Source organism: Anastrepha obliqua, chromosome 1 (assembly GCF_027943255.1).
Source record: "Anastrepha obliqua isolate idAnaObli1 chromosome 1, idAnaObli1_1.0, whole genome shotgun sequence".
NCBI lineage: Eukaryota > Metazoa > Arthropoda > Insecta > Diptera > Tephritidae > Anastrepha > Anastrepha obliqua.
In genome coordinates this window covers 28293702-28309535 of record NC_072892.1, presented here as the reverse complement: position 1 = coordinate 28309535, position 15834 = coordinate 28293702, and the positions used below count along the sequence as shown (strand labels likewise).

Genomic DNA, 15834 nt, shown 5'->3' with positions numbered 1-15834 from the left:
CTTCATCCAAAGAAGATCATGATGTGTGTTTGGTGGGACTGAGAGGGCATGGTGCACTTAGAAAAGCTTGAGAAGAATACCATGGTCAACAAGGTGCTCTATATTGCCCAACTAAAGACCTGATCGACGTGGTCAAACCATATACCTTCACGACAATGCCAGGCCCCATGTTGCACAAGTCATCAAAACCGCACTCCAAGAGCTCGAATAGGAGGTTTTTTAGCATCCGCCGTATTCTCCGGACCTTGCACCGACTTTTCCACTCTCTGCCAAACTATATGAAGGGTGTTACCTTCGATAACAAAGAGGTCCTTAAAAAAAGGCTCAACCACTTCTTTGACACCAGACCAGGCGATTTTTGGCGGAGCGGCATCAAAAAATTAGCCGAGAGGTGGGAGAGGTTGGAAATAGCAACGGCGAATATATAATTGATTAACTTATTGATATAATTATTGTTTTTTGTTTAACGTCTTCGGTGAAAACGCTACGAACTTATTCCCAAACCCAATATATATATATGTATGTACCTACCAGGACGTTCAATAATGTGTGTGACTGACACATAGATGGCGGCACTAGTACTAAATCAATATTTTTTTCGAAAGTTGGCAACCTTTTTAGGCTTACTGTCAAAATCATATGTTAATCCGACCATTTGTTTACAAGTTACAGTGCTTTAAGTGACGCTACTTTTGAGTTTTTAAAAAAAATGTTATGTATATATAGGGTTGGCCATGTAAAATTTTGCTCTTTGAATCGGCTATGAACAAAAAACCAATCAATATTTTTTTAAACTTTTTTTTTATTTTGAAGATTGAACATTGTCATTTATGAATGAAAAATAATATCTTTCAAATGACTGCCACGAGTGGCTTTACAGTAGGCCATTCGATCAACCCAATTTTTAAGCACACTTTCGATTGTTTGGACTCCAAATTCATGAATGGCAACTTCGATTTCGTGTTTCAAAGAATCAATCGTCTCTGAATGGTTCGCATAGCATTTGTCCTTAACGGCTCCCCACAAAAATAGTCCAACGGGATTAAATCGCAACACCGAGGCGGCCAATTGATATCGGAATTCAAAAACGGTAGCCAACAGTTCGAGCGTAACTTTGGCAGTGTGACAAGTTGCACCATCCTGTTGAAACCAAATGTCGTCCATGTCATCCTCTTCAATTTTTGGAAACAACTCGTTGAGCATGTCACGGTAACGCTGTAACCGTGGCACCTCAATAATTTTCGAAAAAAATGGCCCGATGATGCCGCCAGACCAAAACCCGGACCAAACAGTAACTTGTTGTGGATGCATTTGCTTCTCTACAGTAACGTGTGGATTTTCTGAGCCACAAATCCGACAATTTTGCTTATTGACGTAACCACAGATGTAAAAATCAGAAGAGAAGATGAAGACTCACCACTTTGGAAATAAGTTTTCAATATTTTCTAATTTTGTTCAAGCATATAGCGTCCCATTTCATGAATGTCAAACCTTTAAGTAAATTATGAACACATTTGACATGTCATTTGTGTTACCATTCTCAAAAAATAGGTGGTTCAAAAAGCAAACGCTATATGGCCCACCCGTAATTATTCGTTTGCAGAAATATTTTCTTTATCTATTTAGAAGAAAAGAAGACAAAACAACCGTTTTAGTTGGGAACAATTGTTCATCGATTGTAACATTTGCTTCAGATTTGGAACTATTTTCATTAAATTAATCTCATATTTTTGAAATCAAGGCAAATTTGACAGTTTTGAATCTTTCACTGCATTCATTTTTTTTTTAACGAACTTACGAACCACAGTATATCCATAAATCTATCTCTTAACATTGTTTTGGAGAAATAAAAGCGGACCCCATTTCGTAGCCCTAAAATATAAAAAATAACTCCACCTTCTTTCAATGATTTTCACAAAATCCCATTAACAGCCCGACTAGAAATTTTGGTAAAGTGGTGATTAGGCGAAAATAAGGCAGACCGCATTCCAAATTTGCGCCTCATAAGGCAGCCAAACTAGGCCCAAGTCCCGAAAGGTATCGCCACACATCTGCCTCATTACGCGCAGGTTCGAAAAACCGAACTTCGGTAATACTCCGCATGCCCTTCTACAAATCAGTTAGGGATTCCAATTTATGCCTAAGTGAGACACTGCCACAGATTTTCGTGACCACAACCAAATTTAGTATTGTTCTGGCATGCCAATCTTTACCTTGCCTAACGTGGGCCTGGTAAGGTAATAGTGAGGCGTGCCTCAGTAAGGCCTGCCTAATTTGGGCCTAACTGATTCTTCGGCATGCATCACTGTAATTCTAGTCGAGAGCTTCTTCGGTCGAATTTTCTTCATTGCAAGAAGTATTCATTTTTGGTTTCAGAATCACCAATAATGCTAGCCCTTTTTTTTTGCTAGGAGATACATTTATAACGAAGATCTTCTTCTGCAGTACTCGAAAATTCAGTGCTCTTGACTTCCGTCTCTATTTCACTTTCGTTATCACATAATTCCATATCAGTTGCATCCGATTCATTATCTGATTGGTATTCTTTATTATGTTTCTTTTTTTTAGCAAAAGAAAATTATTATGAATTTTCCCAGGATATCTACTCAGCATTAGATATAAAATATATATCAATTGAAATAGCTTTTTCAAATAAATATTGAAACTACAAATCAGACTTTATAATCCGCGATCTCAACTTCAAGAAAGACTTCACGGTACGTTTTCCACCGAGAGCCGAGTGGAGAAAAGGGAAAGTGATTGGTAGATTCGATGTCGAAATCTACACAGACGGTTCTAAGATGAACTGTAGTGTCGGAGCTGGCCTCTATTCGGAGCCGCTAAAATTATACAAATCAATTCGACTTCCTGACTACGCCAGCGTGTTTCAGGCAGGACTATTAGCAATCAGGGAAACTTGCAAATCACTGAAACACTACAAAAGAAATTGGTGCAAGAGTAGCTATCTTTTCAGACAGTCAAGCAGCTTTCGAGGCCTTAGATTCCAATTCCATTTCATCCAAACTACTTTCACAGTGTAGAGTGGAACTAGAATTGCTTGGTCATTGGCTTCAAATTACACTGATATGGGTTCTCGGTCATAGGAATATCGAGGGTAATGAGATAGTGGATGAGCTTGCTACCCTATTCAATACAATAAAAACATCCATTGCGTCACACTATTATGCTTTAGCCGAAACAAGGTGGAAGCAATTAACTACATGCGCCATAACAAGAAAAACGTGGCCGTCGTAATCATCCAAAGAGCAATTTGCCTGTTAGGACGCTCTCGCCCAAACATTTCACGTCTCACTGAAAGCCTTACAGGTCACTGTATGCAGCCAGACTCAACCTTTCTTTCAATCCTATCTGCAGAAGCTGTCAGGCGGAGGAGGTAAAACAAAGTCTTTTCCAATCTTTATGTGAATGTCCAGGTTTAGCCAGAACAAGACTTCGATCTTTCGATAAACCTTTCTTCTAACAAATTAAGGAAATGTCAGACACAGAGATATAAATTTTTGTGTTATATCTGGATCTCACAAAATAGATCTGACTTATACAAAAAAAAAATGACGTCACAGGAGAATAGTGGTAATAAATACTCAACCTCAACCTTGGTGGGCCCATTTTCTGTTACAAAAAATTTATTGTATAAAATTATAGTGAATTATTTCACCAAAAAAGCTCCGTTCGCACGATGTATAGGTAAAACGGAATGATGAAAAAGTTGGGTAAATAAAATACCTTTTGACACCAGCTAACTAATAAATTGGCAAGTTTCTTTCGTCTTCTAAAAAGAAGTTTTTTTATGCAAGCCATGCGTTTCAGTTGCCTAAAGCAATTAATTATTAAATAATTTTATGAGTCAATTTGACTCATAGCCGTAAAAACAGGAATACCACATTCGAATATGCGAAATGAGCGGGTCGGTGGAGGGTAGTAGCCTAGATTTACTTATATTTCATTACGTAACTGAAAACCAACACATGTAAGTATTTAAAAAATAATATTTAAGGTTTATATGTATAAATGACTCAAATTGGATCGGTCCATAAATCTAGGGTTAACTATTCGAGTACGTTTTCCTGCTTAATACTTTTACATATATCAACTTCATAGAATGAAATAAAATTTGTTGCTTCACACTTAACGAGTTCAATCTTTTCAACATATCGGCTGTTCAAGTATCTCTACTTTTTTAAGGATAAATCTCATACATCTGTTTTGAAGCTTTTGAAGTTTGCCAATTTTTTTATATGACATTATAAATAAAATATATGGGCAGTATACGAAATGAGACGCAATAATCGACTTATACGAGTATTCGAATTTTTTAAAATTTTTGAATCCGTTTTTGGTAAACATCGCCTGTGAGGCGGCTTTGAACAAGACACGACTACTACACCCAAGCTCGTACAACAACACTTACCTGAGTAGGCACGAACGCACGCTTCATATGCGTATAAACACAAAATTTCTGCGCCTGACAGGCCATGTTTACCATTCTAGGATTTATATATTTGAATGTTTTTTACATAGCCCCAATTTTTTTACTGAATATTTAATATATCAGGTCAGTCCATAAGTTTGTGCGTTTTTTAAGGGTGGCTTTAAAATTAATAAAAACGATGTTTACAGTATTTATTAATCAATAATATATTTTCCTTCATTATTTACAATGTCTTCCCAACGTGTAGGCAAATTTTTAATTCCCTGCTCAAAAAATTGTTTGCCCTTGGAGCCAAAATACGCTTCGATATCCCTTTTATAGCTTCTTTTGAGGAGTAGTTCCTGGTACTCATATGGGACTGAAGTCCACGGAAAAGGTGATAATCACAAGATGCAATATCCGGAGAGTATGGTGGATGCGGTGATACAAGTATTCTTCGAATTTAAGTTTGGTGTCAATTGTTATAACTAACTATTAAGTTGGGGAATAAGTTCATAGCGTTTTTATATTTTTTTTTATTTTATAACGTTTTGTTTGCTGTTTGGCAAAGGTTTAGAATTTATTCGATAGTTTTGTTCTACAAAACTATGTTAATTGTATTTTTGAGATATTTAATTTGTATTAGTTTTGAGGCTCAGAAATGAAATACCGAGGAGGCAAAAATCAACATTTTCGACACCTGCTCTTCTTTGCTTTTCATCGAGGTCAAAAAGCTACCGAAGCAGCCCGGGAGAAAGCGTCATAGGCGTGTCTATAGTATGGAAATGGTTTGCAAAGTTCAAATATGGCGACTTTGACGTCGATTACATGCCCCGCAGCGGAATTCACAATTCCTGAATTCGATGAAGAATGTCTCAAATCACTTTTGAAGGAGAACGGTCGCCGAAACGGTCGTGTATTGGCGGAAAAAATTAAGTGCGATCATAAAACGATTCCCAATCACCTTCATTCAATGAGATTTACCGAAAAAATGGGTGACTGGGTGCCTCACGAGCTCAACGAAAAAAACAAAGAAAGTCGTCTTCAAATTGCTTCTCAGCATCTCGCCCGCCATCGAGCAACAGGCGGTCATAAATAGCGCTTTTTGTACCGAATCGTCGCGAAAGATGAGAAGTGGTGTCTATACATCAATATGAAGCAGAGAAAGGAGTGGGTGGCTCCATGCACCACAGCCGAGAGTCAAGGCAGATCTTCATCCAAAGAAGATCATAATATGTGTTTGATGGGACTGGGAGGGCATGGTGCATTGTTTAAATAAAAGTCTACGGTGAAAACGCTAAGAAATTAGTCGCCAACCTAATAATTGGTACGACAAGAAATTGCACGCTGCTGCAAGGCAGTACCAATAGTGATTACTCGCTAGGGGGGATGGGGAAAGGAAGAAGACTGTCCGAGTTAAACACGAAAAGCCGAAAGACGCGAGTTCTAAAAGCTTGAGATGTTGGTCGATAGAAAAAAACGCCCGAAATGCTATCAAGTTCGGCAGCTTATAGAAAGTTGGCTGACGGCTTGAGCATGCTTAAGCTGTTTAGGCAATACTTATCGCAGAATGGTGACAGAAGTGGATGGCATAGATAAGATGCAGACCTGGTTGCTCAAATCGTTGCCGATAGGGAGGTCCTTCTGTTATCTGACCATCTGACGAATAGGAAAAGCTCAAATGGAGAACAAAAAAGTAGCGGGAGCCGACGGACTGCCTGCAGAGCTATTCAAACATAACAGAGAGGTCTTGGTAAGATGCTCGCATCAGCTGCTATGTAGGATATGAACAGTTGAGCAATACCCCACCAGAATTACCAAGGACCTCTCCAAGCTGTTTGGTACCAAATGAGATTTCCGATTTTCTTACTTTAGTTTACTATTTTTATTTTATTTTCTTACTTCATACAGCTACAACTGCTGGTGATGGTGTTTCATTGTGTTTTTAATGCCTGGAAAAGTATGCAGAATTGGATTGAAAACTGGCCCAAAAATTTCACTTTGGTATACTTTATTCCCTTCGTTTTTATGGGGTGCTAGGCATTTAAATACCATACTCACCATCTTATTATATCAAAAGCAACTAAGTTCACTTTTTTATAGCAGCTTCCGTCCGAATGCTCTAGCAGAGCTTTTCCCCAAAAAGCTCATTTCCGATGTACACACAAAGAGCTTTTAAGGAATGAAACCCCACAAACGCTAAATGAGCTTTTTCGGAGTTCTAAGTACAAAATTCGTTCGTACGGAATTTACCACACAGAGAACCAAAGAATATTAATAAAATATTCTCTGATGATATTAGAAGAAAAGCATTTTACTGTTTTTTTAGTACAATTGAGTTTCGAAAATTCTCTAACAAAGAATTTCAGAACGCCGCCAATATAGACACCACTCCTTGTTTATGGCTTCTGCCTTTTATTTTAAATTTCTATAAAAAAAATTCAATTGGTAAGATACTTTTCTTATTCACCTAACAAGTAAGGAAATGTTCAGCGATATTGCAGATAAATAAATACATAAATAATATATTCCTGAGTTTTATTATATTGCTGAGAAAAAAATATCATTTATCGAGTTATAGTTTTTTGATAAAAAATAAAACTCATTTTTCGAGAGTAATTTTTTCACTCAATAATAATAACCACATTGTAGGTTGTATATGTTTGATCAAACAATAATCATGATTTTATGAGTCTTATTTTTATGATAAAAAAAGATTAATTTTCTAGTATTAAATGTTTAATTAAATAAAAGCAATTTATTTGATGCTTTCCATTTCAATTCAACCGGGCTACTCGGGTCATGTTCTTCGATTTCGATGTAACTTAAATATGTTGCTCTCTGGTCAAAATAATGAGACACGTATTTTTTTGTTCGCCCGAAAAAAATTTTTTTCAAGAGTTATCGGCAATTTTGTTTTTTGCCTCAAACTCGATTTTTTTTAATTATATAAGAAAAAAATTTTTTGAAATGCCCATAACTTAGTCAAAAATGAACCGATTTTAATAATTCTGGGTTCAAAATGATCGTAATTACTTACACAAGCGACTTCATGTAGAAACAATTGCAAAAAAGTAGTTGAAAATTTTTTATTTAGTAAAAAAGAAAAAAAATTTAAATTTTTTCAAAATTCAATATTTCAAAAAGTGCATTTTTTTTTTGTTTATAACTTTTTCCAAATCAAAAAAACATCTCAAACTTTAATTGAGCTGCATGCCTAGTAGCTAAAATGCGTTGTTTTTGAGTAATGAATTTTTGAGTAAACACCCTGTTTCGCACTTTTTGTTTTTTGCAAAATAAAAAATTTTCAACTACTTTTTTGCAACTATTTCTACATGAAATCGCTCGTGTAAGTAATAACGATCATTTTGAACCCAAAACTATTAAAATCGGTTCATTTTTGACTAAGTTATGAGCAATTAAAAAAAATGTTCTTATATAGATTATTTCCATTTCAATTCAAAAGGGCTATTCGGGACATGTTCTTCGATTTCGATGTAACTCAAATATGTTGCTCTCTGGTCAAAATAATGAGACACGTACTTTTTTGTTCGCCCGAAAAAATTTTTTTTCAAGAGTTATCGGCAATTTTGTTTTTCGGCTCAAAATCGATTTTTTTTAATTATATAAGAAAAAAATGTTTTGAAATACTCATAACTTAGTCAAAAATGAACCGATTTTAATAATTTTGGGTTCAAAATGATCGTTATTACTTACACGAGCGATTTCATTTAGAAATAGTTGCAAAAAAGTAGTTGAAAATTTTTTATTTTGCAAAAAACAAAAAGTGCGAAACAGGGTGTTTACTCAAAAATTCATTACTCAAAAACAACGCATTTTAGCTACTAGGCATGCAGCTCAATTAAAGTTTGAGATGTTTTTTTGATTTGGAAAAAGTTATAAAAAAAAAAAAAATGCACTTTTTGAAATATTGAATTTTGAAAAAATTTAAATTTTTTTTCTTTTTTACTAAATAAAAAATTTTCAACTACTTTTTTGCAATTGTTTCTACATGAAGTCGCTTGTGTAAGTAATTACGATCATTTTGAACCCAGAATTATTAAAATCGGTTCATTTTTGACTAAGTTATGGGCATTTCAAAAAATTTTTTTCTTATATAATTAAAAAAAATCGAGTTTGAGGCAAAAAACAAAATTGCCGATAACTCTTGAAAAAAATTTTTTTCGGGCGAACAAAAAAATACGTGTCTCATTATTTTGACCAGAGAGCAACATATTTAAGTTACATCGAAATCGAAGAACATGACCCGAGTAGCCCGGTTGAATTGAAATGGAAAGCATCATTTACGATATTTTTTCCTTCACAAATGTAAATTAATTTTTGAGTTTTAAGTTTTTTGGTAGATCGAAAAACTTAAAACGCCGCACCTCACCTAAGCTTACCATAATTCACCGCATATAACTCACCTTAACCCACTATAGCTCGCTTCATCTCAACTCATTTCGCCTTAACTCACCATACCTCAACTCAGCTCACCTTAGCTTGCCTTATCTCACTACACATCAACCCAACTCGCCTTAACTTACCTTAACTCACCATATCTCAACTCAACTCACCTTAACTCACGAAAGTAAATCGCAAATAAATATAATATAAATAAAAAAAAAATGGAATTCCGATAATAATATACATTTACGAAATTTAAAACCTCCCGCGTGTGTATTGACACGCCTTTGAGAGTTAAAGATTACTAAAGAAAATAAATTAAAAAAACTATTGTATTTTGACTGGTTGAGGCAAATGAGAATTTCTTTTAAATCGTCGGATTCTAATTATCCCATCAAATTACGTAGGTGACTTCAATTTCGGATCAGTTGGTTTTTCCAATGACAAACAGATTTAAAACACAGAGACATTGACGTGCGTACTGCCTGCTCCACGATTGGTCGTTCTCCAAGAAATTTTCAGATTTGCGTTATCGATAATAAATGGAAAATATTATTGGGTATGGGAATAAGTTTCCGTTCTTTCTAAGCCAAAGTTAGGGATTATTTAAACAATTAAATAATACAAGATATTATGTGAAGTATGTGGAGTTGGAAGCTACAACTTTACTCCATCTTTCAGGCAACATACGGATTCCTTTGACGAAAAATTCGAGTTCTTCTGACCATTCATTGAGCGAGTTTGCGATGCTCTCGTAAGAAGTGAACCGCTCTCCAATAAGGGCTGAATGCATTGATCGGAACAGATGGTAATCAGAAGGGGCAATGTCTGGGGAATATGGCGGGTGGCAGAAGATTTCCCAATTCAGTCCCTCTAAATATTTCTGGACCAGCGTTGTCATGCACCAAAATCAGTTTGTCATATCTATCGACCCATTCCGGTCGCTTTTCTGTGAGTGCTGGATTCAAACGCATGAGCTGCAGTCGGTATCGATCGCCAGTGATGGTTTCAGATGGGTTAAGGAGTTCATCATAGAGGGCACCCTTCTGATCCCACTAGATGCACAACATAACCTTTGAAGAATGAATTTTTTTTTTTCGCTGTCTATGGACCTGGTTCACCTGGCAGGCTCTAATATTTTCGACGCTTATGATTATAGCAAAATCGGATCTATTATTTTTCATCGCCAGTAGCGAGGCGATGCAGAAAACCTTTTCTTTTCTACCGCTCAAGAAGCATCTCACATGTCACCACACGTCTCTCGAGATCCCGCTCATTCAATTGATGTGGCACCCAGTTACCTGATTTCTGCTTTCTGGACCATTCCCATCGCGTGCAAACGTTTACCGACAGTTGATCTGGCAGCATCCAACTCTTTAGACATATCATCATGGGTTCGACATGCGTCTTCATCCAATAATGGTTGTAGTTGAGTATCTTCGAATTTTTTCGGTCCCTCTTTGCAATCTTTATCAATCACGTCGAAATTGCCACTTTGGAAGCGTCGAAACCACTCTTTACGAGTTGTATTTGATGGAGCGTGTTTACCGTAAATATTGATCAATGTACGACACGTTTCAGTTGCGCCTTTCTTGAAAAGGTAATAATGTAAGGCATGACTTCCCGCAAACGCTGTTTTTTCGTCGGATAAAAATGTATTTTTGACGTCAGATAAAAAAGCATCTTTACGCTTCAAACGAATGTCAACTACGGCGATCAAGACCTCACATATACACCTTCAAATCACCAGTATATTACTAGAGCGAACACAAAAATAGTATCGGCAAAGACGAGGTGGAAACTTATTCTCATACCCAATAAGTACTCGTGTTAGAAATGAAGATGCCATTTAAAAAAAATAAATAAATACTCGTATATGCACATACACATATGTTAATGTGGGTTAAAACTCCTCATTGTTATCTAGTTGTATACACTTGACAAGTAAAATATACGCCAATTGTCAAAATAGTGAATACACCTAAAAATCATGTCACCTTACAACAAATCAGCTGTAGCTGAGATTTAGTATTCAAGCACGTGAAAAATCAGTTATGTCCGTAAAGCTCATGATGGAAAGAATAATGAGATGGCGCCTATCGTGGTCCCGTTACTTTGCTCTCAGCGAATTTGACAACGAGTTACGTGATTTTAGCTCCAGTATGGCCAGATTACCATTTACGTAACTTGATTTAGCATTTTTTTTTTGTTATTTAGTCTGACAGTTTAAGTTCTTTCTTCATGACATTTTTCTAGCCTGTTCTAATTAAAAGTAATGTTTATAATTTTGTAAAATTTACATTTTTTTTAATTAGTTCAATAATTCACTTAGTTTTATTTAGCTTTACTTTTTTTAACATCTGGTGGCATTGCCCGCGATTGCAGGTGTTGTTGGTGTTCTTCTGCTTTCGGCAGTCAAATTTCTCTCTCGCTACTGCAGTATTGCCTAGCTTTGGATATAAAAACGCACTAAAATGCCCATTCAAGGAAAATAACACAACAAATTTTTATTGAATCATTTAAAGAATTTTGTATGCGTGGCAAATTGTCTTTAGAATGTGCGTTTTTTCTTTAATAAATGTGCTATGCTTATGTACAATTTAATTTATAAGTTATTTTTGTCAAGCGAGACTCTTTTGTTAAGGGAACGACTTATTTGCTATATTTGAGGTTATGTAACTAATAAGGTACTCTTTTTGTAAAAATGTCAGTATGGTTTCTTTAGTATTTTCTGGTATTTTGTTGCTTTTTTTTATAATGAATACACCTCTTGATGCCCTATGTCCGACTAAGGATTGATGGCCGGAAGAAACGATTACACCTCTAAGGCTTTAATCCGCATTCAGTAAATTCAAACGCCTTTTAAAATGTGTAAAAAGCTTTCAATCTTAAGAAGAGTTGAGAGAGGGACATTTAATATTCTTCCATAACCTTAATAGGGGCAAATATCTAAATTCACACTTTCAAAATATCAAATTTTATAAAAACCAACTAATTTTCATTAGCACTAAAATCTTCTCAGAGTGGCCTTTTTTAACCTTATTTTGTATAATAATACAGTTTTTTTGTAACCTAAAGTTTCGGTAGCTTTAAATTTAAAAAAAAAGAAACAAACACGAAACTTCAAAATTTTCGCATTTTCGGTATAAAAAAGCACTAAATTTATTGCGAAGAGCAAATGGTTGGCAATACTGCACAACTCAGCAAACGTGACGTCACGTACTCTCTGATGGGCGCAATCTTCTTTCTATCATTCTTGCGTAAAGCTAGCCTTAAACATGGTTTTAAATAATTCACTTTTTATCTCCCATAATTATGGCTCATTTTTGAAGCATTATAAGTTCTTCTAAAAAATTTTTATTAACACTTGTCATTTTTCCGCTTATTCTTATCTCGACGACGGTCAGTAAAAAAATGAGAAATCCGCAAACTGCGCCACACACTTGCAAGAAATCTCAGGTAAATGAAAATTTTCAATTACTTGGGATTTGTGTTAAGCATTTTTAAAGACGGTGTATAATTTTTTTAGCAAACCAAAGTGGCAAATGTTGTTAAAAGAATCATTACAGAAGTATTCTTGCCCGATTTTGCGCATTAGGGCGCCATTTAGTCAAAGATCCAGCTGCTTCGTAATTAGCTTTTCAGCTTTTTCGTACGATCAACACATAACGGCAGGGCTGGCCGAAATAGATGTAGGTATGGCAAAAATTTTTATATACTCAAAATTGCGAAAATCAAATTACCGCATTGGATATACTGAAATCTGAGAAATCTATGGCGTTATAAAAAAACAAAACCCCAAAGCGACTCACTTACGCACTTGCTCTAAAAAGAAAAACTAATGATACTAATTGCTCTGAAGATGCACTGGTACAGATACTACAGAAGCTAAATGAGCAAATGAATTTGAATGAAACACCATAAGTCGCTTAGGTAAACTTGAGGTGTACTTATCAGAATTTAACTGAAACTTGAACGAACTACTAAAGCGCAAAAATGAGTTGGAGATTTTATACTCAATTCAGAAAATGTTGTTGTCTGTATGATATCTGAAAGGCGTTTTACAACACAACCATACATAAAAATTAAAAACTATGAAACGTATCATATGATTCATCCAAGTAATTGTGCCCAAGGTGATAGTGGAATAATACTAAAAAGCTGCATCAAGCACTTTAAAGAATAAAGAGTTTCTGGTGATGAATTTCAAGCTACAGCAATAAACATTAATGGAGATCAAAACCCCCATCGTTTATCGCACTTTACCGCCCCCCAAGACACCAGATTAAATGTGAGCAATATTATAAACTATTAAAAAGACGTAAAAATACATTCATCGTGGGTTTCTGTAGGGAGTTCTGGTGCACAGCTATGGGGGGAGGCGGCACTCACTCGTACGAAAAACCACATACAACAGTGTAGGTTTTTAGGTTCATTGTCAAGGCACCATTGAGCGCGAATGAAATAAACACTGAAACACCAAATGAAATAAACACTGAAATCACAAAGCTTAATATAAACCACATCATTGAAGAAGCACAGAATTTAATTGAAACCGACGGAGAAGCACGCAGGCTCAGGCGCACTGAACCTGGCGAGCTCGTACTTTCATAAAATTGCTTTATGTTATATATAATTGGCGCGTACACGCTTTTTTGGGTGTTTGGCCGCGTTCCTCCTCCTATTGGTGGTGTGCGTCTTGATGTTGTTTGACTCCGAACGGCAGATATTTTTTATGAGGAGCTTTTTCGTGGCAGAAATACACCGCTATTAGAAAAAAATGTTTCTTCATTTTGGTATTTCACCGAGATTCTAACCTACGTTCTTTCTGAATTCCGAATGTTAGTCACGCACCAACTCATTCGGCTACGCCGGCCGCTTACCGCTTTATGTTATGTCGAGTGAAAATTGAAAAAATGTTGTCATATTTAAGTTGCTTGTTGTCATTTGGAACTAGTCGCTTTCCATCCATATGGGATATGGGAACTACGTAAAAAGATGCATTGAATGAAATGAAAATTAGCTAATTTTGCGCTATGAGATTATTTTTTAAGCACAGTTTCTAACCCTTGACACAATTTGTATGCATTTATATTTAAAAAATTGGTAATACTATATAGTTAATAAATCTGTGAGCTTTATGGTTTAATTCATGATGTTAAATAAATATGTTTATGTGAAAGACAGATTATTTTTTATTGTTCTGCTTGCTTTTAGTTTTGAAACGATTGAGTAAACCTGTGGTCGTGGCACCACCCATTATTTCAAATGTTTCTCGGGTTCTATTTTTTTATGTTCATCTTTTATACCAAATGTGAGTAATTTTGCTTTATTTATAACAGAGATAACACGTTTTTTATTTTTTTTAAATTACTGTTCCATGGGAAGTGGGGCGGAGTTATTGGCCGATTTCGCCCATTAATATTAGTTTGGGGCAAAATAAATGCATTATTTTGTCGGTGACATCATTTAACACTAAAAAAATTCGTTTACTGTTTTATTGTGCGTTACAGGGTATTAAGGGCTTATATACGTCCAGAATTTTCAAAAAACATCGATTTTTTTACAAATTATTATTCCTTATAGTTTTAGGTGTATTTCTGTGGAAGTCGATTTTAAAAATTCCCCATAGATACAAAGTAGAAAATGTGACAGCCCGGCGAGAGTTTGATGCGCACAGGTAGCAGTTTAAAATCGTTTTTCTCGAGTATTTTTAAATATTCGAAAGTGTTTGCTCTATATTCTGTCGAGCCGGAGCTTTGATATATTATTTTTATTATTTTTATTTAAAAAATTTATAAACATAATTGAAGTGTGATATGTATCACGTAAAATGCATACTTTTTTTAAAATGCCAGACTATAACTAAAACTTTATTTTACAAGAATTTTTTTACTTTTTACAGATCCATTAATATTTCAAGGAGAAATGATGCAGACCGTGGGTCAACTTTTTTTCATTGCACTTTGGGTCACGTGATTTTTATATATTAATTTTTGTAAAGAAAAATTAAAATAAATTTTTTTATAAAGTTTAAGTACTAATCTACAATGTATACAATTTTTTATATTTATTTCTATTGTTATCCCTTCTAAAAACAGTTTTTCTTTTAGCGCATTTTTGGCGCTGCTGGACGTATGTAACCCCTTAGCAATGGAATTCAACAGAGAGAAAATTCGGTACATTTTACAGATTTCTCTTTGATAAAGGCAAAAATGTCGATAAAATAATCGAAGTTGACCAGTATGTTAGTAGTCGTAGCATTGCCCAGGAGCTGCAGCTCGACCATAAAACAGTTGTAAACCATTTGCGGCAAATAAAAAATGAAAATTCAAGTTGCCTAATAATACAGACCAAAAATTTCACAGAAATGTTACTCAACACAAGCAAACGCTAGTAATTATGAAAGAGGACGTCTTTCAGACGAACTTTGCTGAAGGCAGTAGGTACTGATCCAGAGGGTCGGATTTTTTTTTCAAAGCATGTCAAAGTTCCAATATTTTGTTCGAAAGTGCAATTATGTAATTTATCGAAAATATTACGTTTAAAACAAGTTCAAGTATAGAATGTCTAAGAATTGCGCTCCATACTCATCCGTCCGCCCTAATGCTCATAAGTGTAAGTGTATGCGAAATATATAAACATTAGCCTGTACTGAGCTTTCTTACGCTTTTATCTTAATCCGGCGACACCCATTTGTCTACTTAAAAGTTTCATGGAACATTTTAACCCTCTCATGACCGCTCATAATAGCTGTTTTGAGAACGGGTCAAAAATGCCCATTTAAGTAGGAATGAAAGGCTTAAGGTCGACTACAAAAAATTTATCCCATTAGATTATACGGCAGAAGTCAGTGTAGAGAATTTTTTTTTGGAGTCGTTTTACACATGAAATGTTTGATAAAATAATTGCACTTTCGGCGGAATTGTTAAAACTTTAACACCGTGAACAAAAAAAATCGTCTAATACTAACTTCGGCCAAGTTGGTCTGGGATATA

The 15834-nt window shown here is 35.2% G+C and overlaps 1 protein-coding gene across 1 annotated transcript in view; it reads right to left on the bottom strand.

Annotated features, from left to right (window-relative positions):
* Positions 1 to 15834, bottom strand: part of LOC129252905 (uncharacterized) — an 81785-nt gene that overhangs the window by 45759 nt on the left and 20192 nt on the right. The window lies entirely within an intron of this gene.